Below are 26,010 nucleotides of genomic sequence, written 5' to 3'. Positions count from 1 at the left end.
ACCAGACTGGCCACCCCAGGTGCCACCCCAAAGACAAAACAATAAAATTCAATCAAATATCAAATGTCCGATTATGTTTTCACGGTGAAGCTCAGATATCCGAGTGTAAGTGAATGCAGCATCGGCTTCTGCGCTATGTGCATCAGGTTAGCAAAGGTAGGAGAGCCAAGCACGAAAGACGGCACTGCAGGAAACAATTTTTCGGTGAAAGAAAATGAGGACAGAATAAATGTCCCGGTAAGTAATATTAAGTTTGTTGAGTTTAGTAAACTTCGGTGAAATTAGAATCCCAAGGAAAAAATAACACTTAAAGAATTATTGCAGCTGTGGAATATTTCAGACAGTATGCTACTGAGGGCAGCTAACATAAGAGTTATGAGTTATAAGATGTAATCTAAGTCGTAACATTGCTGTATGGAGCTGCAGATTTGGTTGCAGGTTAACATAGCTGGACTGGCCATCGGGCATACCGGGCATATGCCCGGTGACTTATTTATTTATTTTTTTTGTAACGGCATGAACAATGAGAGGTGGTGGATTGGCCAGATGCAGGTCGATGTGTAGAAATAACTCCGTTGTTTGGTGGTGGCTATGGCGGGGCTTCCACAGAGGCAACAGGTGGATGAGGGAAGGGGAGGCAGGAGGAGAGCCCCGAAGCAGCCGCCAGTCCGAGTGTCAGGTGAACTGAACTTCAGGTAAGAAGTTATGAGCTGCAGTCTATCTGGGTCAGATATGAACTAAGTTTAGGTGGAGTTTATTTTCGTTGTGCTGACTTTTTACCCTCAGTTGCAATAACTCGTACTGCGTTCTAGCCAGCTTGATGGAGTTTTTAGGTGGGTGGGTGCTATGATGTTACTGATAGTGAACTTTATTTTATTCATAAGGTTAGTTAGTAGAGTTGCCAACGGCTCCTTAAAAAAATGGAATGGTCCCTCAATCAGAGAAAATATTACGTGTTTGGTATTGAGCTGAGAAGAGACGCAGTTTGTCCCGGACTTTAGCTAGAATGGAAAAAGACACAAAGCTGGAGTTATTCTGTCGTTACGCTGCACAGCTGCCTCTTCTTCTCTCATTCTCTCCCCCTCCCTCTCCTGTTGCTGCTTCAATCATGAAACTGATCAATGATCAGCTGATCGGCTTTTCTCTCTTGTTTGTTTATCGCCCACTTTGCGCCAGAAAGAGGAAACCAGCGGATGTCGCGCTAAACAACAGCAGCACGTTTAAGCTTGATCAGCTGTTGTTAGAATTTATTTAATATTAATTTCTAGTATCAGCTGATGTTTGCTGGAGCCACAGCTGTAAAGCTGCTGGTCATGATGTCGGTTTGGATATGTGGTGAGAGGGAAACATGAAGATGAAACCAGGAGATGTCCTTACTGAATCATCAGAGCTGTGATGGAGAAACAGGTTTACCTTTTAGGTGACATGAATGAGTTGAAGTTATGAACTGTTTCTGAGAGACAAATAACACCAGGATCCTTTTCTAAGTAGCTGACAGCTGGTAACTGTGCAGGGGCGGGTCTAGCAAAGTGTTTCCAGGGGGCCAGGTAGGGCATTAACAGGGAGAGGGGGGCACAAAGAAATACTTTTCTTTCTTATTCTCATTTAAAATGTCTCACTTTTATTAAATAATTATCTAAATCTTACAACCAAAGTTTTTATCTGATGTAAAATGTATAGAAATCATACATATACCAACAAGACTGTACATCACTGTCACCACAGGGTTTGTTTTCATTCAAAGTCTTTATGGCTTTAATACCTGGTGGGCCGGTCTGTAGTCAAAATGCCCGATTTTCTGTCCCAGTCCAGTCCTGCAGGTTATACTGGCAGTGTCACCATGCCAGCTGACTGTATTTCATCATCAGCCAGTGTTGTTCTTTATCAATATTACCAAAGTTTACCATAAGGCAGCATAGAAAGTATTTACTTGCTTTCAGGTTTTATTCAAATGTTAGTCTTTTCAGTTGTTTCCCCACTTTTTTCCTGTTTCAAAATCAAACACCAGTTTGTGAGAAGATTATCTTCTTTTTTAACAGGCAGATAAAGTTTTACATTGGAACTGGCTAATTTGTCAATTGTTTGTTACAAATGTTCGTATTTTAATTTTCAAAAATGTTTTTGCCCAAAACATATGTGCAGTATATGTCAGTAAAAACACTATGCAAATATTGCTGTCCTTGAATGCTGAGTAAACACTGACAAAGCACTGATTGTATCTCTTGTACTTTATCAACGCAGTATCTAAAAACTTTGCACCGTAGTGGTTAAAATCTCATTCTAATAAGAGTTAAAAGCGCATTCGGTTATTAGGTTTATAGGATTATTGAATTATGGTTAACGGTTGGTAGAATCTGCCAATTACATCTGCCACCCTTCTCCAAATCTGTGCCCCTACCTGGCCCCCCCAACAAAAATTTTCTAGACACGCCACTGCCGAGCGAGAGAAAAGTGTAATATTTATTGGCTGCATGGGATTTGAACCCTGCTCTCATCTACCTTCTGCCAAAGTGGATTAGTTGGAATACTACTGTATGGAGCCAGTGTGGATTTCTAATGTGTCAGGTTGGCTGAATCATCCGGCTCTGCCAAGACGCTCGAGCTGTTTGCAAAGTGACACAACTGCTGGCTCGGACGTTACCCATCAGTCAGTTTGACGGCTACAGTCCGAGGCAGCGTGGAGCAGTGTGTGTGCAGGTGTGTGTGTGCAGGTATGTGTGTGTATTAAAACGGGACAGCACTGCTTGGGTTCAGGCTGAAATATCTCAGCTACCGTTTGATGGATTCCCGTGAAATTTCACGATTCCTCATCCCCATGATTTATAGCACCACTATAAGTTTGGACTTTACGATCTGCTTCAGCTAAATATAAATGTTTAATATTCTGAATAATTATCAAGCCCCACAAAATCGACTCTACGGCCTCTTTTCCCGCAGCACCTACTCAACTGAGTACCGCCTGATGTGCGTCGGGGTCAAAAGTCCTGTGACATCATTTGTCTACAACATGAACATGGCGCAACATTGCAGGACACTGAGGTGATGGTGCTGCTCGGCCTGTGGCTGCTGTCAGACTCACGCTGTTGGTTTCTGTGCAGTCATTTCAAAAATGGCGGATTTTAATTTTCGTGAAAGGGTCGCTCTCATGACTTGTCGAGTAACGCCATTCACTGGCCAATCGGTGGCATGCATTCTGCTGACATCACATTTTTGGATCAACTCAACTCGTTTGGAACCCTGCACTAACAAAGTAGCTGGTACCAGGTACTATAAACTACTGGAGAACCCTGAAAACTGAGTAGGGACGAGCAGGTACCAGTGGGAAAGGGTTATAAGTGTCCTGTAATCACACAACGGGATGTTCGAGATATCAAACTTCCTTCTTGGGTTAGCAAGTATTTGTGTTATTTTCATAAGGAAAATAGCCTCTGGGAGGAGGTTTGTATCCTGATCAGTCAACGCCACACCTGGCTCCTTTTATTATGGAGGAGTAACAGATCTACTCTGAGCCCACAAACACTTCAGAGGAACCTCATTTCTGCAGATAACCGAAAAACTGCTGCAACCTTTCAGGTAACGACATAAATAGAACTGTAATGTAATTAATGAATTTAGTCGAGTAACATCTTTAACATCTCAGGCTGCAGTTTAGTCACACAATCGCTCCTCAGAGTCTCAACGAACATGTACCTTTCAGTCAAGTCTCTCTCATGCATTTCTCTTTTTATATGATATAAAGCATTTATCTGCACAATCTCACACACACACACTTTCATGCATCAAGCTGCACAATGCTCAGTCTTTTGCACAACCTGCTGCCATTGTTGCACTTTTCTATTGCACCGTCTTTGTTTTTTTTGCAAAAGCCCGATGGTCTTGGAGGAATGTTGTCTCACTTCACTGTGTGCTGCATCACTGCACATGGTTGGAATGACAATAAAGTCACTGGACTACATGTGTAAGGTTAGGTTTGCTTGGCAGTTGCAGGTTCACACGTATCCCTGCATATAGCTCTCTAACAGGTCACTGAGGACCTGGTGGATGTGAAGAGGTTAAAAACTGTTTTTGCAACTTCATCTTCTTCAACAGTTTCCATCATGAACAAACGGGTGAAACTGCTCCTTAAATCCATGTTGTTTTAACTGCAGGACCCCCCCACCTCCCCCGTCACGTCCTTGTTTCTTAATTATCCTTGCACACAAACAAACGCTCGCTCTTCTCGTGTGTCGCCCTCTCGACACTCGAGCAATGAGGGATGAAGTCATTATCAGCTCTAATGGGTGACGTACCGTTTATTTCCACAGCACTGCGGGGAAATAACATGACAGCAAAACAAACGGCACCATTAGTCATACTTAACAGCACCTGTAAATCAGCTCAGTGTGTACGCATGTGTGTGTTTTGGGGGGGAGGCGGGGTTCTTGTGTGTTTTAACAGGTTATTTTGCACGACAACTGCAAACTGTGGAAAATATGAACCGCACAGATGACTGACAGTATATGATGAGTGCAACCCTCTCGAGCAACACACACACACACACACACACGCACACACACACACACACACACACACACACACACACACACACGCAGTAAATACACCCCACTTGTAACACAGATTATTCACACACTGTGACCGGTGCCTGTTCATATTTTCCACTACAGGGCCAAGCAGGGTTTGTGGAGGCTCGCTCAGCTGCCAGTTTGTCACAGCTTGAGGCAGTGAGCATTAAGTCTGAGGTGCCCACAGAGCCGAGCAGATCCCACCGCCATCTGTTTGACGTCTCAATTCCTGCTGCAGAGCCTGTAAGAGGCGACGAAGAGGCGACGAAGAGGCGACGAAGAGGCTTCCTGTTTTCTTACAGCGATCGTTACAGCCGTCCAGGACACTCAATTAAAAACCACTTCAATGAAGCTTGGAAGTGACTTTGCTGGTTTGATGGCATGTTACTGTAAATGGAAGTCATTAGATCTTCAGTGGAAGACTGAACCGATATTTAATGCATAATATTTCCTGGTTCTTTGATTTGAGTTCTCCTCCTGTCTCTTCAACTTCATCGTCATTTAGATTTTCAGGTGTTGCGCTCTGACTCGTCTGCTTTGTGACTTTGATGAGAAATTGATCCGTTTATACGTGATGGTGAATCTTTTGAGCACTCAGAAGATCTTAGAATAAGTGAGACAGTAATAGTAGTCAGCAGGTCTGGGTTTGGTACACCGGCAGAAACGGGAGCACCCCTCCTCACGTCACTTCATGAACCCTGAGAGAAGTATAACATGCACATTTTATAAGGCTCAAATCTGTATATACAGACCCAGTTAGTAAAGCGTGTATGTTTGCACTCCATCTTCCATCTAGAGAGGAATATTATCCTTTTAGAGCCTGAGCCATGAAATAACTGCCATAAAATTCATTGTTTATTGAACCTTCTGAAACATTTTACAAAATGAATTTGCATTTATGAGATTTCATTTGTGGAAGTCTCAATAACTCATAAAAACCACACCGATAAAATACGATATACTTGACATTAAGGGGTTATTATTGCACATGTAGATTTTAGGGTTTTAACCCTTTATTAAAAGAAAGAAGTCAAAACTATTTGATGTTTTCTGCAAAGTTTGACGTGTTCAGTTGTGGCACAGCGGTGGTTGCCCTGAAACTTCACAGGGCTTATTTCCAGCAGCTCCTCCATCTAAACAACCAGATCAGTTTTTGGTTTCTTACACACTAAAACTGCCCAGCATTCCTGAAATGAAAATAAAGTGTTTCCTGGTTTTCCAAGTAACCAAGTTCACTTTCACTTGATGTTTACTTTTATTTTCACCCCGTCTTTGCTCGGAGTGAGGCACCAAACAATCAGTCTTAAAGAAGAACAGCTCGCTCTACATGCACGTACACAACTGAGACGTCGGGTTTATGTTTGGGTTCAAACAAGGTTTTAGACGTGTTCTGGACTTTGAACTGGTTTTACATTGGTACTGTGTTTTCCAGTGTCTTGGAGAATTCACTGGTAAACTGTCATTGTCTTCTTCTGCCTCTTCACGCGATCAGAGTCTGATTCAAGGGCCTAACAAAATACCTAACAGACAGCAGGACACCTGCCAATCAAAGCAGCCACACCCTGACTTTAACCCATAACACACAGGTGTCCCCGCCCCTTCACACACTGAGGTCCTGTTTTCACACTGACTCTCACACTGACTCTCCCACAGTTGTCCTGATAGTAAAACTGCCTCTAAGCCTCTCCAGCATGAGTTATTGAAATGAAAGGGGAAATTCTCTAAGACCAAAACAGCTTTTGGATCAGGCTGTAAACGTGTTGGAGCCTCTGCTGGACATTAGAGGAACTGCAGCTTTTACTGCTTCCACGAAAATGAAATCTAAGCTGTAATCTAAAACCTTTTTAGTTTAGTTAGTTATGTTTTTAGTTTAGATTTTGTGTTTTAGATGAGTTTATCTTTTTAACCAACAAACACTTCTCATCATTCTTTGTTATCAGCTCTAAAGCTGCTAAATTGAAGCCAAAAACAGATTTAATCAGAGCGGGCCCACACTGAATTTTGACTGAATATCATCGGTCAGTTATCACCGAGCGCAAACTTTACAGCAGAAGATTACCACCTAAAATCCGGCACTCTCTTGGTCAGGAGCACTCAGCAGCGTGTCCAGCTCTCCGTGGCTGCACAGGCTGCTTTTCTGTGCCAGTGTTAATCCTCAGTAAACCGCCAGCAGCTGGACCTGCATGAGCACCGACACGAAGCTGGAGAGCCGCTGAGGTGTAAAGAGTCTGATGGGACCGTCAATGAAAACCAGACTGCAGCAATAAAATGCCAACCAAACAACGAGCCACTCAGCACAGCCACTACCCCCTACATGCACTCTGCCCACACCACTCCCAACGAAACAATAAAAACTAAAACAACACCATTGTCTTTGTGTGTGTGTGCGTGTGTGTGTGTGTGTGTGTGTGTGTGTGTGTGTGTGTGTGTGTGTGTGGCAGAAGAGTTAACAATCGAAGACCACAAAGATGATTTGTGACACTTTGCTTAGTGAGAGATAAAGACTGTTTGAGTGAGACAGCTGAATAACAAACAAAGAAGAAGAATGTGTCTGAGCAGGAAGGACGCGAATAAACCGCTGCACTCCCAGTTCACGTCATCAGCATGAACACAAAGCAGAGTGTAGCGTAACCAAACGGGGAGTAAAAACAATAACGCGCTGATGGAGGCTCTTCTGTTTTCCAGGGTGTAAAACGATGTTACTGCCGTTTCTCGGTTCTTAGCTGGTGGTGCGGTGCATGCAGTTATGCAATAAACGGAGGTGTTACTGGTGCGAAGGGTTGTATTTTAAACCAAATTACAATCTTTTCCAAATCCCACCAAGTAGCTTTTAGTACTTAAAATTAACAAGTAAGAGAAAGTGAAAAACAGTGAGTGAAAACAATTAAACGGAGTGGAAAAAAGACGAACCCGAAGGCAAAACACAACAGGCCAAACGAGACGCAAACCACAGCCTCCTGACATAAACGTGTACTGGCACCGTCGCTGCTTCACCGCCTCAGAGGGCTTTGGTGAGTCATGATGTATCTGCTGCTGGGCCAACATACCAACCCCATACTGCTTCTGCATAGCAGCAACACAAACGGCATTATGTGAAGCTCCAAGTGCGGCTGATAACACGAGAAACGAGGACGAATTTGTTTATCTTATAACTGGGTAATTCTCCTGTTACTGCAGGTGAAATAATAATAATAATAATAATAATAATAATAATAATAATAATAATAATAATAATAATATATGGCAGAGCCGTCTGTGTTAGATGTGTTGGGCCATAGAGGCTGATAGCACGTGGTATGAAAGGGTTCAGACCTTCAGAGCTCGGCTGTGTGTCCTCACCGAGCAGCTGTAAATATCGAGAGAGGAAAAGTTCTCTGACGCAGATTGACGATCGTACCTGCAGAGGGTCAGGAAATATCTTTACCTGTGAGGTGATGTTTGGGAATTATATCACATTACCAAAAAAATATGTGACCAGTTCAAGCTGTGAGATTTTATCAAATTGAAGAGAATTCTGATAATATATGAGTCCTGTATATGTGAATGCTTTATGCTGTGCTCATGAACTAAAAAGATCTAATATTTAGAGAATTAACTTTCAGATCAAAGAGGTAAATCATATACAGAAGATATAGTATGATGTTTAGGGAAAAAATGAGTGAAAAGATTTTTTAAAAATGCATCATAAACAAGACAATTTATATCAGCAATGAATCATTTAATTTACAAAAACAGCTTTTATGAGAGGAAACAAAGAAAAAAAATTATATTTAAAGAAAAACTACAGTTTGAATATTTTTAGTCTCTATGTGTCAATAATAAATTATAATTAATAATTTAAAAATACAAAATATGTTCTTAATAGTATTACAGCCTTTTAAATATTGTCATGGTAACAATAGAATAATGGCTATTACTTAAAAGATGAAAATAACACGTAGAAAAAAGGTCATGTTTGAAGAATAAACATTCAATCAGTTACACAGACCTAGATCAAGATGGCGCCGAGTATGGCAGCCTCGTCGCGAGCTCCCCCAAGCAACGGCTTTCTTCTGTGTTTAATTTTACTTTTCCTTTATTTTTTCACGAGCAGCACTTGTCTCCTTGTGTACGACCGACAAACCTTACTGGACATAAAAGACGGTCTTTCTTATAACTTTCCGGAGTTCAAGTTTTGCAACACGGACGCTCCGTTTGCAGACCCCCCATTCATCTCACCTGAGACGCCTTTGTTCTCTGGCCCTGGAGGCCGCAAACGCCGACGCAGAGGGAGAAGATCTGGCGTTCTGGTTCGACTGAGACGGCGCACTTACAGACCACCGTTACCCAGTTTATTACTGGCTAATGTGCAGTCTCTGGAGAACAAGCTGTGCGAGCTTCGGGCACGGATCTCATTCCAGCGAGAGATGCGGGACTGCTGCGTGATCTGCCTCACAGAAACCTGGCTATCGGACAAAGTACCGGACTCCGCAATACAACTACCGGGGTTCTCTGTGCACCGCGCGGACAGGTCACAGGATCTTACTGGGAAAAGCAGAGGCGGTGGTGTGTGTTTCATGATCAACAACAGCTGGTGTGATTATGCGAACGTGCACCCGGTCAAATCCTTCTGCTCACCGGACCTGGAGTACCTGATGATTAAGTGCCGGCCATTCTGGCTACCGAGGGAATTTACAGCAGTGATTATTACGGCCGTTTACATTCCCCCACAAGCCGACACTGACCGTGCACTCAGGGAACTGTACAGCGCGATCAGCAGCGAGGAAACCGCACACCCAGAGGCGGCGTTTATCACAGCCGGAGACTTTAATAAGGGAAACCTGAAGAAAGTCTCACCCAAACTCCACCAACACATCCATTTTAACACGCGTGGAAACCGGCTACTCGACCACTGTTACACCTCTTTCCGGGATGCGTACAAAGCCCTCCCCCGCGCCCCATTCGGCCAATCAGATCACCGCTCCATCCTGCTCCTGCCCGCCTACAGGCAGAAGCTGAAACAGGAAGCTCCAACCCGGAGGGCGGTGCACTGTTGGACGGACCATTCGGAGTCTGCGCTGCGGGACTGTTTTGATCACGCGGACTGGGAAATGTTTCACGTGGCTGCTAGGGACATTGATGAGTACACAGACTCAGTCTGTGGATTTATCAGGAAATGCGTGGAAGATGTCGTCCCATCCAGAACAGTTAAATCCTTCCCAAATCAAAAACCCTGGATTAACGGAGATGTTCGCGCGGCACTGGCGGCACGGAGCACCGCCTTTGCCTCCGCGAACACATCGGACTACAAACACGCACATTACCAACTCCGGAAGACGATCAAAGCAGCCAAACGTGAGTACAGGGACAGGGTGGAGCAACAGTTCGACAACCCTCGGAGTATGTGGCAGGGACTAAACACGATCACAGACTTTAGAGGGAAAACCAGCACACCGCAGACCACGGCCTCTCTGTGTGAGGATCTAAACGTATTCTACGCTAGATTCGACACAGCGAACACCATGAGACCGGACAGTGTGCGCACCGCGGATGACGTCAGTGCGCGCACTGTGTCTGAGGAGGATGTGCGGAAGTGCTTCAGGAAGGTGAACGCACGCAAAGCTACTGGTCCGGACGGGATTCCCGGCCGCGTCCTCAGGTCATGCGCGGCTCAGCTGGCTGGAGTGTTCACGCACATCTTCAACCTTTCCCTCTCTCTGTCTGTAGTCCCAGCCTGCTTCAAAATGGCCACCATCGTCCCTGTACCCAAATCCTCCACCATCTCCTCATTGAACGACTGGCGACCTGTAGCCCTGACCCCCATCGTGAGCAAATGCTTCGAGAAGCTGGTCAGGGACTTCATCTGCTCTGCACTACCCGACTCACTGGACCCTCTACAGTTTGCATACCGCCACAACAGGTCCACTGATGATGCCATAGCCCTGACACTACACACTGCCCTGTCACACCTGGAGAAGAGAGACACGTATGTGAGGATGCTGTTTGTAGATTACAGCTCAGCATTCAATACCATCGTTCCCTCGAAGCTGGACAGGAAACTGCAGGATCTAGGACTGAGCAGCTCCCTCTGCAGCTGGATCCTTAGCTTCCTGTCTGACAGACGCCAGGTGGTCAGACTGGGCAGCATCACCTCATCCCCCATCACACTGAACACTGGTGCTCCACAGGGGTGTGTACTGAGCCCTCTCCTATACTCACTCTACACCTACGACTGCACAGCCACTAACAGCTCCAACATCATTGTGAAGTTTGCGGACGACACTACAGTGGTGGGTCTTATCACCAACGGTGATGAGACGGCTTACAGGGAGGAGGTCAGCGCCCTGACCCACTGGTGTCAAGACAACCATCTCACCCTCAACGTCGCAAAGACAAAGGAGTTGATAGTGGACTTCCGGAGGTGCAGAGAAGTACACACCCCCATCACCATCAACGGCGCTGCTGTGGAGAGAGTGAGCAGCTTCCGGTTTCTTCGTGTACATCTGGCTGAGGATCTTACGTGGTCAGTACACACAAACAAAACAGTGAAGAAGGCGCAGCAGCGCCTCTTCTTTCTCAGGAGACTGAAAAGATTCGGCATGAGCCCCCGCATCCTCAGGACCTTCTATCACTGTGCCATTGAGAGCATCCTCACTGGATGCATCACCACCTGGTATGGCAACAGCACCGCCTACAACTGCAAAGCTCTCCAGAGAGTAGTGCGGTGCTCTGAACGGATAATTGGAGGTGAGCTTCCCTCCCTCCAAGACATCTACAGGAAGCGCTGCCTGAGGAAAGCGGGGAGGATCATCAAGGACTCCAGTCACCCCAGCCATAAACTGTTCAGACTGCTTCCATCAGGAAGGAGGTTCTGCAGCATCCGGTCCCGTACCAGCAGACTGAGAGATAGCTTCTTCCATCAGGCCATCAGACTGCTGAACACGTCATAGACACCTCAGCTTCACTACTGGAACTTCAACATTATGCACTCCATACTGTACAGTAATGCCACTGTTTTGCACATATTCAACTCTGTATATTTTATATATTTTATTTATTGTTTACTCTATTTAATTTGTAAAATATGTGTGTACACACACACACACACACACACACGTAGAAAAATATTTAGTATACACATCCAGAAATGCATATACTATTATATATTGTACATATATTTATTAGTTTCAGATGTAGCCATTCTTGTATTTTGCTTGTTTACATTGTTGTATTTTGCACAACTCTGTTGCTTGTGGGGCTCGCACACAAGAATTTCACTCACATGTGCTGTACAAATGTACCTGCACATGTGATGTGACAGTAAAAGTGATTTGATTTGATTTGATTTGATTTGATTTGATTTGACAGAGTGTTTGTAAGTGCGTGGCTCTATGGTGTGAATGTGTACACGTGTGTGTGTGTGTGTGTGTGTGTGTGTGTGTGTGTGTGTGTGTGTGTGTGTGTGTGTGTGTTATTTGATTACATGGATATTTACGTGTGTGTGACTGCTGAGCTTTCTGAGTCTATAAAACATACTGTGGCCATTCAGCGGGTGATTACATGTTAGCACAAACTTTACAGAGGTGAGCTCACCACTGCTGTGTGTGTGTGTGTGTGTGTGTGTGTGTGTGTGTGTGTGTGTGTGTGTGTGTGTGTGTGTGTGTGTTGCCAACACTAACACTGTGCTGACTGGACTAATTAACCTATGCTTATCACCCCTCCTCCATCCCGCCTCCCGCTGTCCTCCTTAGAACAGAAGTACTGCACTTAAAGCATCAGACTGCTTTATTTGTCATAATGTGTCTGTTGCATCTCTGTGGTCATGCTAACTTTGCCCCCCCCCCGAACTCCCTCACAGAAAGCCTGTATTGGTGCAGAAAGCTTGACATCACAGGTGCTTCCCAAAATAACTTGATTTTTACATAAACCTTTTAAAACAGTTCTGTTTAAGTTCTGTCTCACTGAGGCAAAGCGGACTAACATGTCACTGAAAGGATTGAGGACGGATTGGGGAAAACCCAATTCTAACTAAGAAAAAAAGCATAAAACATAAAAGCACTCGAGCTTTTCCTGTTTGTGGGCACAAAAGATCACTTTTTAAAGTTTATTTTATCCAGTGAAAGTGGGAAGGCATCACCATAGCAATGACAAAAAAAAGTTTTCAAAGACATGACATTTCTTTTACATTAACCCAAACCACCAATATAAATCCAACCCAACAGTTTTTAATGTCTCTCCTCAAAATTTTTTTTAAAGAAAGTATGACTTAAACATGGCTAACAGCAGCTAACACTAGCTAACAGCAGTTAATGCTAACACACCGCAACTAACAGTAGCTAACAGCGGCTAATAGTAGCTAACTGCAGCTAACACTAGCTAATGCTAGCATACGGCAACTAACAGTAGCTAACAGCGGCTAATAGTAGCTAACTGCAGCTAACACTAGCTAACAGCAGCTAACTAGCTAATGGCAGCTAACAGAGTAAAGAGACGTGAATACCAGGTGAGGTAGAGACTGAGGTGTAGATTGACAGTCAACACTCACTACAGATGAATGGTGGTTGGAGTTGTTTGATTTACAGTGGCCGCTGTAGCTAGAATTGTGCACTTGAATCGCGAGGGCTAAGAAAGCATCACTCACTTGGCTAAAATCTGCAATCTACTGACATGTAGTGATGAGATTTTACACACTGTAACTTTAAAGATGGGGAATATTAATTTAATGTGCATGAACACAAAATGAAAGGACAGGAAATAATCCTGGGATTTTAAAGAACTACAAAAAGTTACATTTGTGTCCAGCATCTTGAATCCACGGGTTTAAGGTCACAACTATTCAACAAACTGCCATGAGACTGTGTTGAAGGAGAGCTTGAGTAAAATGTGACATTAAAGCTTGTTGCACTGCACTCGATTCTCAGAGTGGCCTTAAACATTTCATCCCCAAAATGTATTTTTTACTTGATATTGCAAATGTTTGAAACATATTATATGTGCAGAGTTTTTACCTGTAATGTTTAATACAATTATTTACATGATATTTCTATTTAAAGTTAATCTACAGACTTCATCCAGCACTGATATTAAGCTGCCAGACATGTGCAGAGCAGCCGTGATTTATTCCCTGACCTGCTGTTTCTGTTTAGTTTCCAGGAATTTGTGGAAGTTGTAAAGCTCTGGGTGATCTTTTGTATTTATTGAATAAAAAATAAAATAGATTTCTGCTCTGAATGCTGTGGCACACCCAAGATGCATTGAAAACCCACAAGAACACCGCTCCATATCTGCAACTGTTCTGGCTTTATATGTGTCTGTAAACTTGAAAATGCTTCACTCAGATTCTTTGGGTGATGTAACAATACTTTGCAATGCTGCTTTTGTTTAACTGCTCCCTCGGTTTTACTGCTTGGTTTTCTTTTGAGCCGATAGTTATTTTTTCTGTAAGAGTGCTGAGATTTGGCAAGATTTTGTAATTATTATTTTCTTATTTATTTCCTCAGTAGGGAGTTTGATAAGGATGCCAACTAGAAAAGTAGCTGGTCGAGGCAACAAGTCTGCAGAGGCAAAAGCTAAACAGCTGCGAAAAGATATAAAAGAAAAACTACAAATAAGGTCAAATATATGGCATTGAAAAAGATGTTAAATGAACAAAAATTATACTAAATAAATACAAAGATATGAAACAACCAGAAAGATCAAGTGTTTGAAAAACTGACATAAAATGAAGACAAATAGATGCAGAATGACAGAAATAATAGAGAAAGGCAGCTGCAAACAGAAGTAACCCAGAAGCCTCTTGTCTCATAGTGTGTCCATGTAGCAGGATGCTGTAGTGGAGTATGATGTTTCTATCCACATTTATTCTTCAGCAAGAAGCTGGAGTCCAAATGCTCCCCATGGCTTGGCTGGTACTGCACAGCTGGCAGCAATCGGTGTGCGAGTGTGTGAATGAAAGGCAAAGTGTGAGCGCTTCACATGAAATCACTGTAGTCCAGTTGAAACTGGAGTTCTCTGTGGTCCTTTTTTACCCACATGTCTGCGTCCCACCTCCTTCTAAAGCAAAATGACGTTTTCAAAAATGAGAAAAACAAAACAAAAATCGGGAAAATTATTATCAGAAAGTTAACAATGAAGACATCCTGTAATCACTCAAAGGTCTTTTAGCCTCATAGAGTGTTTTTCTTCTTATTTAGGCTACGTCCACACGTACCCGGGTATTTTTGAAAGCGCAGATTTTTCTATGCGTTTGCACCTTTCATCCACACGTAAACAGCGTTCACTTTTAAAAACGCCTGCCAGGGTGGATATTTTTGAAAACTCCGTTTTTGCATTTACGTGTGGACGAGGAAAACGGAGAAAACGCAGCGTCAAAGGTGTGCGCCTTTTTTGACGTCACACTGTGCGCCACGTTATTGTTTCGGTGAAACGAATTTCTACAATACTGTTACTGTTAATTGTTAATTCTACTCTCTGCAGTGTTTAAATGCTTACATATACACACACAGTTACTGTCCCTCCACACATACGACTCGGTTCTGCTTCTATGCCCCAGCTTTGTTTACTATTTCCAACCGAGGCTTCTAGACTTCTGATTGGCCAACATTTCTGCACGGTTAGGAATCTAGCGCCACCTGCTGCTTTGGCATGTTCTTAGCAGCGTTTTCCTTCATTTCTGCCTTTATGTGTGGACGGGATTATTTTTTAAAACAAAAACGGAAAATCTCCGTTTTCAAAAATACCCGTGCCTTAGAGACGCGTCGTTCGTATGAAAATGGTGAATCATACTTTTATAGCATTTTTCAACATTTGCTTAACTGTGCACTCAAAACACTTCTTACTACAAGCCTCAGCATAGTGACCAACACATTCACACAGTGCACGCTCTGTGCCTTTAATCCTTTCTAATGATCACGTGCACCTATTGATCAGTTTGTCAAATGTTCAGTTTGTTTCAGTTTTATCTTCTGTCACGTGACGCTGTGTGGCAGAACACTGGAAAATTCAAAGAAACAAACAAAAGACGAACTGGAAACTCGGACTTATAACTATGTAACTGACAACTGGGAATAAGCACGGACACAGCAAACGGTGACAATAGGAGAATGAGCAGAGGGAGACTCAGGACTTAATCCACACAGGATAACGAGAGAATGGGCAACAGGTGGGTACACGGCTGGAGCTGATTAACAGGACAGAGGAAGCAAAACAGAACACAAGACAAAGACTACCAAAATAAAACAGGAAGCAGATGGACCAGACACACAGGACAGGGAAGCAAACACTGAGACGAGACTGACTGGACAGAGGGAACACAGTGAGGGCACGGAGACGAGGAAGACGAGCACAGAGAACGAGGGACAGAGAGACAGATGCAAAAGGAATTAAACAACCTAAAATAAATCTGCACCGCGAGTGACAAGAAAACAAGATTCAAGACTCCACAAACTCAAAATACTGGGTCAAACACCCACAACCGCGACGTCTTCAGTCACAGACACGTCATAAACTGTCCCCACACAGTTTTCGGGGACACCACAGCGTATCACTGAGCTCTGACTGTCACTGTGGCTCGTGCTGGTAGCGCTGTGAAGCTGTGTTCCATTACAGAGCAGCTTTGGGCTGAATACTAACATCTGCATGTGATGAAGCTAACATGCTGATGTTCGCCATATTCCTTTGGGATGTAACCATGCCAACATTTGTACAGCTGAGGATCATGGGAATTATCAGAGACGTTTCAACATTAAATAATGAGTATTATTGTTTGATGTCATCACATAATGGCAGTAATTAACCATGACCCAGCTGTCTTATGTCATTATCAGGTAGGGACGGGAATCAAGAACTGGTTGTCATAGAGAACCGGAGTTCTCCCAGCAGTTCAGTTCGATCCCGCTCATCCTCCTGCACTCGGTCAGCTGGTTTCAGTTCGTGTGCGGGGGGAGGAAAACAGTGGTGCGGTCTACATGAGTACGGACATCACTTTTAATCTCATTGGACAAAAGGACGAGAGCACGATGGTAAAGTCCAAACTGCATCCACAACAGAAACAACCAAAAGCTGCTAACACAGCTTTAGCTCTGTGAGAGCATCTGCACAGACGGCTAACACGCAGGCAGCAAAGGCAGCGATGTTAAAGCTGAGCCTGTGCACACCTCAGCCTGCAGCCTCCATTTCTACCTGTGCATGTTTCTAGGGTAGAATCACCGTCGTGATCGCTTTACAGTCCCTTTGTGCTGGTTGTCATCTTTGCTCTGTGTTTATATGTAAATACTAAGAGATCATACGGTTGGTGTGTGTGGGATGGCAGCCTCAGGTTTATTTCTTAAATAGTTAGGCTGGATCAGGTGATCCTGAGTCCTCCCTTAGTCACACTGCTGTAGATCGAAGCTGCTGGGGATTCCCATGATGCACTGAGTGCTTCTTCTTCACTCGCTTTTTTCACTCACTATGTGTTTATACACCTCTCTGCATTTAATCATTAGTTGTTATTAATCTCTGGCTCTCTTCCACAGCATGTCTTCCTCTCCTCGCCCCCAACCAATCACAGGATGGCTGCCCTGAGCATGGAGATTTCTTCCTTCCCACTGTTGCCAAAGCGCTTGTTCAAAGGGGTTCATATGATTGTTAGGGTTTTCTCTGTTTTCTTTGTTTGTCTATTACCCATTTATATAAATAAAATAGAGCGAGGGGCCGTCTCGGTCTCCTGGATGATACTCTTTAAAGCGTGATGGTTGGGCTGAACCCCCGTGACTCAAAAAGAAAGGTTAGTATGACTGAGGCTTTCATGGTTGTAAGCAGAACGGGGAACAGACAGCGGAAAGCAAACAAAGAAACAGATTTCCCAAAATGCAGTTTGGGCACATGTATTCATTCTATAACGCCAGGTTAGTTTTTAATGAGCTTTTTATGTATTTGTAAACAGTAAATATGGAAAGAAGTTTTGGGCTCAAGATCCTCGGGCTACACCAGAAGTTCTGAAAAAGCTGAACAAAAGAAAGCAAAGCGCTGGAACAAAGTGAAACAAGGAGCCAAAGCATTTCAGGCTCATCCATGGTCAAAATCACAGCTCTGCAGAAGTACAGCAGAGTAGGCCACAGTGTTAGCTGAAGAGAAAGGCCCCAACCTTTAACGGCACGCCAAGTAAGTTTCCCATATCCTGTTTCTGTTATTTTCTGTTTTTACCGTCACATTGGTGCTTTTTTGACTGGTTTGGGGCATGTTGTTGTAGAACTCTATGAAAGTCTCTATTGTGGATAACTCAGACTCTTCACTTTCTATCTGATTGCAGATTACTTCAGTGAAGGAAATGCTGATTTACAACTATAATCTTTCACTCTTGTGTCTGTTCAGCAGCAGTTTTCTGGAGAGCTGAGAATAGAAGAAAAACATCTACCCAAAGATCGTCACTTGGCAAGGCTTCTGAATTTATTGCCGTGCAGAAAGTAGCACTCGATCCTTTCTGCTGATGATGTTTGCAGGAGCTGGAAAAATGTCACGACTCTCATGATGTAAGTGGTAATGAATGAGTGCAACATCACGAGATCAGAAGCCAGGCCTTTCACTACCTCAGGCCCAGAAGACGTTCTTTGTTTTATGCGAGACCAGAGGCGATCTCGGGTGATGACAAGCTACGTTTTGTTCATGACTTTCACCTCAATCCAGCAGGAAGTCCAGGTCCCCGCTCTGCTTTTACCATTCTGGTTATTCCACTCTAATCAACAGCTGGCATTGTGTCCCGTACACGAAAGGCATCAAATAAAGCCAAGGCCAAGACAAACTTCTGAAAAGTTCCTTTTTAGAATTCGGAAATGAAAAAATGTTCAATGGGCTCTACAATCTGATGCTAATTCTCCTCATTCCTGCACGGCTGACCTGTTTGACATGTGAAAGCTAACGTGTTGTGAATAAAGTTTTGAAAACATGAAAATTTATTTTGGCCTAAACTGTTGTGTTTCTGAGGAGAGAGGCGTTACTGGGCAGGAAAACAAGAGATTGGCTAAAGGCGAGTAAGCATTGCAGAGCGGGGTGCGCTTATTTGTAGGTGAAAACAGGTCAGCACAGGAGGGGGTGGCCATGAGTGTCCAGAGGAAGGACATGTGAGAGGAGATAGTCCAAGAGATCCAGAGGGAGGAGAGATCCAAGAGAGCCACGATGGGCAGGAGGGCCGGCCACAGACGGAGGTGATTAGGAAACCTTTGGTTTGTAGACTGATTGATTTAGTTGCACCAAACAGAACCAGCGTTGCAGAGTGGGACAAGAGGAGATGGATCTGAAGAAACTGGGAACAAAAAAGGCAAAGTTACAGACGAGCATGAACGAGGAACACAACTGTTTGATTCCCATTGCTAGTGTCAGATTCTTTCCCGTGACTCAGACTTGCAGACTTGATTCTTGATTCTGTTTGACCTTTCTGCCTTTGATGAAAATCGAGTCCATCTTTACTCTATGGGCCCAGGAACATCCAGGAACCTCATGGAGGAATATTGGAAATCTTCTGAATGAATGAATGTGTGAGATGCTTCTGAGTCCAGTTTAGCTTCATACTACCGCACACTTGTACTGCTGGGTGCTGCCCCTCAGCAGGCTCACTGAAGTTGGCCAATCCAAAGAAAGTGACTTTATTAGAGGCCAAGAATAAAAAATATGGGTCTGGAAATGAACAGAGCTTCTAACTTTTAGTGAGAAAATGTGTCCCTTTGCTTAAAGGCGGACACAGTATTTTTACATGCTACGCAGTCATGCTGGTACTTTTGCTTAGGCCTGCAGTATTTTTTCACAGCTGTTAGCAGCACATACATGCAAACTTTCAAACAGTTCTCCTTCCTGTGTGTGTGCGTGTGAGCTGAAACACACACACAGGAATACAGTAGAAATACTGTAGTCTGATGTTTTAGGGAGGTTTGACACACACGCTCTGCTTTGCCAGGAAACACTTTAATGAAACCTAGAACTTAACTTCATTGCCTTTTCACTCCTCTGGATTATTCCTTCACCTCAAGGCCACATCTCTCTCTCTCTCTCATTATACACATGGAAGCGTTTCCAAACCTGACTGTCGGCACATTACCGTCTTTACCTGTCTGCTGCTCCAACCCTTCTACTGTTTCCTCTGGATGATGTTTTCCTAAGTAAGTGCTCGCAGAGGATAAAATATCAGAGCGGCTGCAGCTGGGGTTAAAGGAGTTATGAAATACATGATATAAAGAGCTGATTATATCCCTGATTTGGACTGGATGGCTGACCGCCAAGCCTGCAGGTCGTAGTTCACCTCTGGTCTGTTGTGATTATATGAAACAGGTTTTATAAGTTTTATGACAAAAAGTGTCAAGCAGAGGGCACGAAGGGTCTGACCACAGACTGCGAGAGGAACGAGGTGACAGCCGCCAAGAAGTCAAGTCTGTGGATCGCCTCCTGGTGGCTGGATGCAGTACGAGTTATAAGCCCCACCCCTCCATCTTGGCCAATAGGACGTGAGCCAAACGAAACAAAGACAAACAAAAAGACAATGAAGTTCTTCTCATTAGTTTGATGTTTTCTCATGTGTTTATGTTCTTGATACGTGTGCTAATTGTTAAAAACTGTGGTCACCACCAGCTGCTCTGAATGAAGCGGACACACCTGCAGACGTCTGCACAGAAGTTCAACGCTCCTCTTTGATCTCGTGATTTATCTCTATCATCTGTTTCAAAGCCCTAAAGCTGTATTTTTAGACATGAACTTTGGACGGTGGAGGAAGATTCAGGCTCGTCTTGTCTTACACGGTATAATAAAGTTGTCCACTTCAGACACTTTCCCACTTCTGAAAGTATTCCCTCTGGTTTAGTTGAGGGAGTTACCTGGGTAGATCACACAGGAGGCAACACATGCTGGACGGTGTCGTTTCTATGAACAAAATCCTCAGCTGGGCATCACTGGCATGTGATCAGCCTCATACAGGTGAGAATCTGACGGCACAGGCTTTACAGCAGCCATCATGTTGTAAATGTACACTTTTATATTATATATACTCAGTGTTGGGGAGGTTACTTTTGTATTCTACTACAGATTACAGATTACATGCCCCAAAATGTATTTTGTAACGTATTCTGAATACTTTGGATTACTTAATATATTATCATGCTTTTTACAACTACATGAATGTCCTATTGCTGTGTGATTCATTACTATTACTGAAGGTTACTCTCCACACCAACACCAACCAGATGTTTAAATCTTAATATAAATGAGTAACAGTAGGTGGACATTAGGTAAGGCTGCACTTTTTGCAGCGATCTCATAGAAAACTATTCCTCGCGTATATAAAACAGGTCCGCGGCTCCGAACCGTAGTAAAGGGACCTCTGGCTGATACGTCGGGTTCGTGTCGGGCTCGTAGCTGAAAACTAGCTTTACTTTGTTGTGTGGGTCAACTTTGCTAGTGAGAGACAGAGAGAGGTGTTGAAAGGCTGCTGCAACTGAACTTATTGTTTCAGAGGAAAACACGAACACAGCGTACAGTCGAGTCTTAACAGCTTACTTACAGCTGGGCTCGTCAGGCTCTCTGTTTGGCTGCAGTGGTTATTATTATATTTACATGCTTCCAGCTCCCGTTTCTGCTCGGTGACAGCTCCTACTTTTCAACTCTCCTTTTTTTGCACATAACGGGTATAGGGCGATGCCTGTAACACTGCTCATATTGCCTTCATATTAAATAATTTTTTGAATAAAAATTTTAAACAATATTTCTTCACGTCATTTTGCGGGCGACATGGACCGTGAGACTGAGACACAGGCATTAGAGCCTCTTAATGCGTGTTTTGTTTGGGTTTCCACCGGTGTGGAATTACCAAAGATAGAGAGGGGACAGCCTAACACAGGCCCACGGCTGTGAATTAGATTTGTTCCTCTGTTAAATCTGACCCAAATTAAACCTTTGGTACTTTGTTGGTCTTTGTTTAAACTCATTATAGAAGTGTTTCCATTTAAACATACTCTGCAAAAAGATTAGGATGACAGCTGACACATTTTCAGACACTAATTTGTATTTCCCCATTTTTTTAATTACTTACTTTCATTTATTTGACACTGTCCTGCTGAAATAGCCCCCCCCCCCCCCATACAATCAGAGAGGCAGGCTTTAAACTGAGAGCTGATAACAAGCCTTTTTAGTCTTGAGGATGCAGCGTCCATGTTTTTATCTTTCTGCTTCAGGCTCTGGAGCACTCACATAAGTGGCCATTGGGTGACAAACATACATAAAGATGATAATAATATCATTTATTTCCACTCAGTGTGCTTCCACGGCTGCCATTTATTTGCACTGTGATGGCTGCACATTTAAAAGTTACAGCTTACTGAGTGCATTCAGGTCTGACCCACAGCCTAATGAGCCAAACGTTTGTGGCTGGATCAAAGTGTAAATCAGCCAATTGGAACCAAGCATAAAAACATATTTGTACATTTTCTGCATCTTCAGCCACCTAATTCTCTGGTGATCGTGTTTGTTGGAGTGCTCTGCCTGGATTTTTCTCCATATTTTAAAGGTCTTGACCTCACTCAGTGGAACTTACGTTACGATTGGTGCTATATCGATAAAATAGAAGTGTGTTATCTTACTTTCTTTCATGACATGTAATATTAATTCTTTCTGTGATCACATATTTAATTTTGTGTCTCACGTGGAAAGTTGTGTTTTTAGTTGTTCAAATGTAAACATGACATCTAAAGTTTCTGCTTCGGTGCTGCACGCTGAACGTCACCGCCTCACTCAGCAGCAGCAAGCGTATCGTGTTTCGCGAACACTCGCAAAGACAACGTGTGCGCACACAGACGCGCGACACGCCGTGCCGTGCTCGTGCCCACGCACACACATGCAGAGTTGGCCTTCAACGCACAGCTGGAGCAGCTGTGGCGCTTAGATCATCAGTTTGTACAGCAGGCTGGTACCCTGTCCTGCGTCAGGAGGTGTTAGCGGTAACATTAGCCAGGGGGGTGGAGGAAGGAAGAGCCAGGGGCTGAAGGCGGGAGGAGGATGGGGAGCGTTAAAGAGAAACAGAAAGAGAGAGAGAGGTGGAATTGGTCATAACGTGTCATTCCTGTTGTTGTTTTAGCCCCACCATATAAACGCTCAGGAAATCAGGCCGTCTTAGCAGGAGAGCCGCTCCGCCACCACACTCACACACCCTGTTCCTCTCCTCTCGTTTGGACTCCCCCTTGTTGCCTCGTTTAGCCTTCGCAGGCCAGCAGCCTTGGACGCGTTTCATCTCCAGTACATCCGCCAATCGTTGGCTGCTTATGCACAGTCCACTGTGACAGGCCGCAGCTCCCTGCATTCAGTGCACAACTCAGCACAGACCAGGGTGCATGCAAATAAATGCCGCTCTGTGCTTAATGCAGTCCTCAGTATAAGTTACATGGGACAGTTGTTGGTGTCTGAACTTCATATTTTGAAGTCACCGTGATGAAGTACATATATTTGAAGATGGTGGAGCGCTAAAGCATCAGTTTAAGGCAGGAATGTGCATTCGTAAACTCTACAGATGCATTATACAGCACAGACTTATTAAACAAGCACTACGGCGCAACAAGTCGGATTATTTCATTAAAATCTGTTCAGGGACTCCAGTTAGCTGAGTTGAAGCCTAGCACACAGCTAGCTGCTACAGTCACCTGTGTCACCATCCACCTGTCAGTCAAAGAGGCCACACCTTTATTGAAAAGTAACTCAAAAGGTTGACTTACTTTCCTCAAAATTTTGAGTTAATAAGTTGAAATTTCGAGTTATGGATACCTTTTTTTTTATTATTGGCAGAAACGGGCTTCCATACATTTCTGCTGCACATTTTAACATGTGTGTTTGTGGGGGGCCGACTCATGGCTGGAGCCTCTGCTGGACATCAGAGGAACTGCAGGTTTTTGCATTTACAGTAAGCCTGTAGGCTATTTCTAGGTTATTTTTTCTAATTTTTTTTGTTTTCATTTTATACTCTTAGCACGGTTTTAAATAAAATTATTTACCACAGTATTATACTAAGATGTTCTTACATACTGCAGAGATGAAGACGAAGCTCCTTTTGGCTGCTCCAGAGTGTTTAAGCTGGATTCCTTTCCTGAGGCAATTGAAGGTGAGTAATGCAGACTTCTGGAAAGTCCTTCAGCGTGGTATTTTTGAATTCTGACAAGTTGCATTTTAATCCTGTTGCACCAGGTTTGGCACCTACAGTCAGCTATGGGAGTTTGTGTGCAGTGCCACCGGTCAATCATATTACTCACAACTATTACGTGCAGCACCAATTTCCAACCAGAGCTACTTGCAGCCCAGATGGAACATGGAAAGATTAGCTCAGCTAATCTGAACAAATGCTCATTACGGTTTGAACAAATTAAAATCCAAATAGTGGCCCAAGAAAATTTTGGTGAGCAGGAACAATAAATGCTGATTTCCAGCTCCATATTTTTCAACTGCATAGGTTTTGCATGACTCGTGGTTGAAAACAAAAACAAACTATTCACTCCGTTCTCTGTCTTCAGCAAGCTTTTAGTTATTCTCTCTGTAAGCCAGCTCTGTTCTTATTGGCTGCCACCTAAAAACAGAAGGTTTGAGCAGTGGATGGGCGGGGCTTGAGTGTTTAAGATGACTGAGGGCTCTCACTCTCAATGATACTATACAGACTCAACAGTTTAAAAATACATCTGGTGGATGGATACATCTGGAGCAGTGCTGATTTGAAGAGTCCTCATTCTGCAGACAGCCGGACAGGTGAGGAGTGAGACTGGGAGGATACTGGCCGTTATTTCCAACATTCATCAGGTTGTGAAGTCCTCAGAGTCCCACCGTGACATCCTGAGGCATCAGAAGGAGTGTGTTCAAGCCTGAGCTGTGGTACATGTTAGACATGCTGGAGATCCAGCAGCCAGCGCAGACGCACAGATAACAGCTGACTGTGAGATCTGAGAGACCTAAAAACAGCAGCTACAGCAAACACAGCTCAGAGGTGCACCAGTAGATGATGTAAGTAGAGTTAAATCAAGGGTTCGGGTTTGTATTTTACACTTTTCATCTGTACTTTGGGATCACACCTCCCGAGCAGTCGTTCAAGCGTTTAATCGTTTTTGCTACTTTCTGCAGTTAAGAACCAAACTGTAGACAACAAACCAGAAAGTTAAACCAATTGAAGCAAACACCTCATTTTTCATGCTTTTTCTCCCTGCACATGCTAAGCAGTGTGACTGTTTATCCACTTTATAAAACCAAACCATAACCAGGATTAAATCAAAGGTAACACATAAACAGCTGCCTAACCAGTCAAGCGAGTTTTACCAGGGTTTCAGCATCTACCTGAGGTTAGCTTCAGCCAGGAGGTATAATCAGTGCACAGTGTGTTGGTGTGTATCCCTCTCGGATTGGTGGAGACAGGAAGAAAATCACCAGGTTGGTTAAAGAAGTGAGAGAAGCTTAAAGGTTCAGTGCACAGACCCCCGTGGAGGACCCCCATCTGACTACATTTATAAACTTTTTCTGAGTGTACTTTCATACTTTTCCAGATCCCATTACTGTACAGCAGCGTGTGCTTAATTCAGCCGTTTTTATTAAGAAGTTAATTGCCTCTGAATCTAATCTAGAGCTGCAATCATCTGTTGCAGGTCCATTTAATGGCTCCTGTATTTTAGTGATAAAAAGGCTCTTAATGGGCCTTTTTGACTCTTTCAGACCGAGGCCATGTGGGAACAAGGTGCTCGCACTCCGGTGAGACACTCATGACTCTTTGTCCTGCAGTGGGAGCAGCTGATGGCACAGAGACACACTTTACTACGTGTCTCTGAGGAGAGGCAGGACCTGTGTGTGTGTGTGTGTGTGTGTGTGTGTGTGTGTGTGTGTGTGTGTGTGTGTGTGTGTGTGTGTGTGTGTGTGTGTGTGTGTCTCTGAGGAGAGGCAGGACCTGTGTGTGTGTGTGTGTGTGTGTGTGTGTGTGTGTGTGTGTGTGTGTGTGTGTGTGTCTCTGAGGAGAGGTAGGACCTGTGTGTGTGTGTGTGTGTGTGTGTGTGTGTGTGTGTGTGTGTGTGTCTCTGAGGAGAGGTAGGATCTGTGTGTGTGTGTGTGTGTGTGTGTGTGTGTGTGTGTGTGTCTCTGAGGAGAGGTAGGATCTGTGTGTGTGTGTGTGTGTGTGTGTGTGTGTGTGTGTGTGTGTGTGTCTCTGAGGAGAGGTAGGATCTGTGTGTGTGTGTGTGTGTGTGTGTGTGTGTGTGTGTGTGTGTGTGTGTGTGTCTCTGAGGAGAGGTAGGATCTGTGTGTGTGTGTGTGTGTGTGTGTGTGTGTGTGTGTGTCTCTGAGGAGAGGTAGGATCTGTGTGTGTGTGTGTGTGTGTGTGTGTGTGTGTGTGTGTGTGTGTGTGTGTGTGTGTGTCTCTGAGGAGAGGTAGGATCTGTGTGTGTGTGTGTGTGTGTGTGTGTGTGTGTGTGTGTTCATTAATCGTCCTTTTCTCTCCCCT

The 26,010-nt window shown here is 43.9% G+C and overlaps 1 long non-coding RNA gene across 1 annotated transcript; it reads left to right on the top strand.

Annotated features, from left to right (window-relative positions):
• Positions 1-20,372: 20,372 nt before the first annotated feature.
• Positions 20,373-23,640, top strand: LOC146710396 (uncharacterized). Its single transcript, XR_014920668.1, has 3 exons — positions 20,373-20,480; positions 23,334-23,448; positions 23,576-23,640. It is a non-coding gene; the product is annotated as an uncharacterized LOC146710396 (long non-coding RNA).
• Positions 23,641-26,010: the final 2,370 nt, after the last annotated feature.

This window comes from Copadichromis virginalis, linkage group LG5 (assembly GCF_057382275.1).
Source record: "Copadichromis virginalis isolate Kocher_CV1m ecotype Utaka linkage group LG5, C_Virginalis_male_GT1.1, whole genome shotgun sequence".
Classification (NCBI taxonomy): domain Eukaryota; kingdom Metazoa; phylum Chordata; class Actinopteri; order Cichliformes; family Cichlidae; genus Copadichromis; species Copadichromis virginalis.
This window is presented reverse-complemented; position numbering and strand designations above follow the sequence as displayed.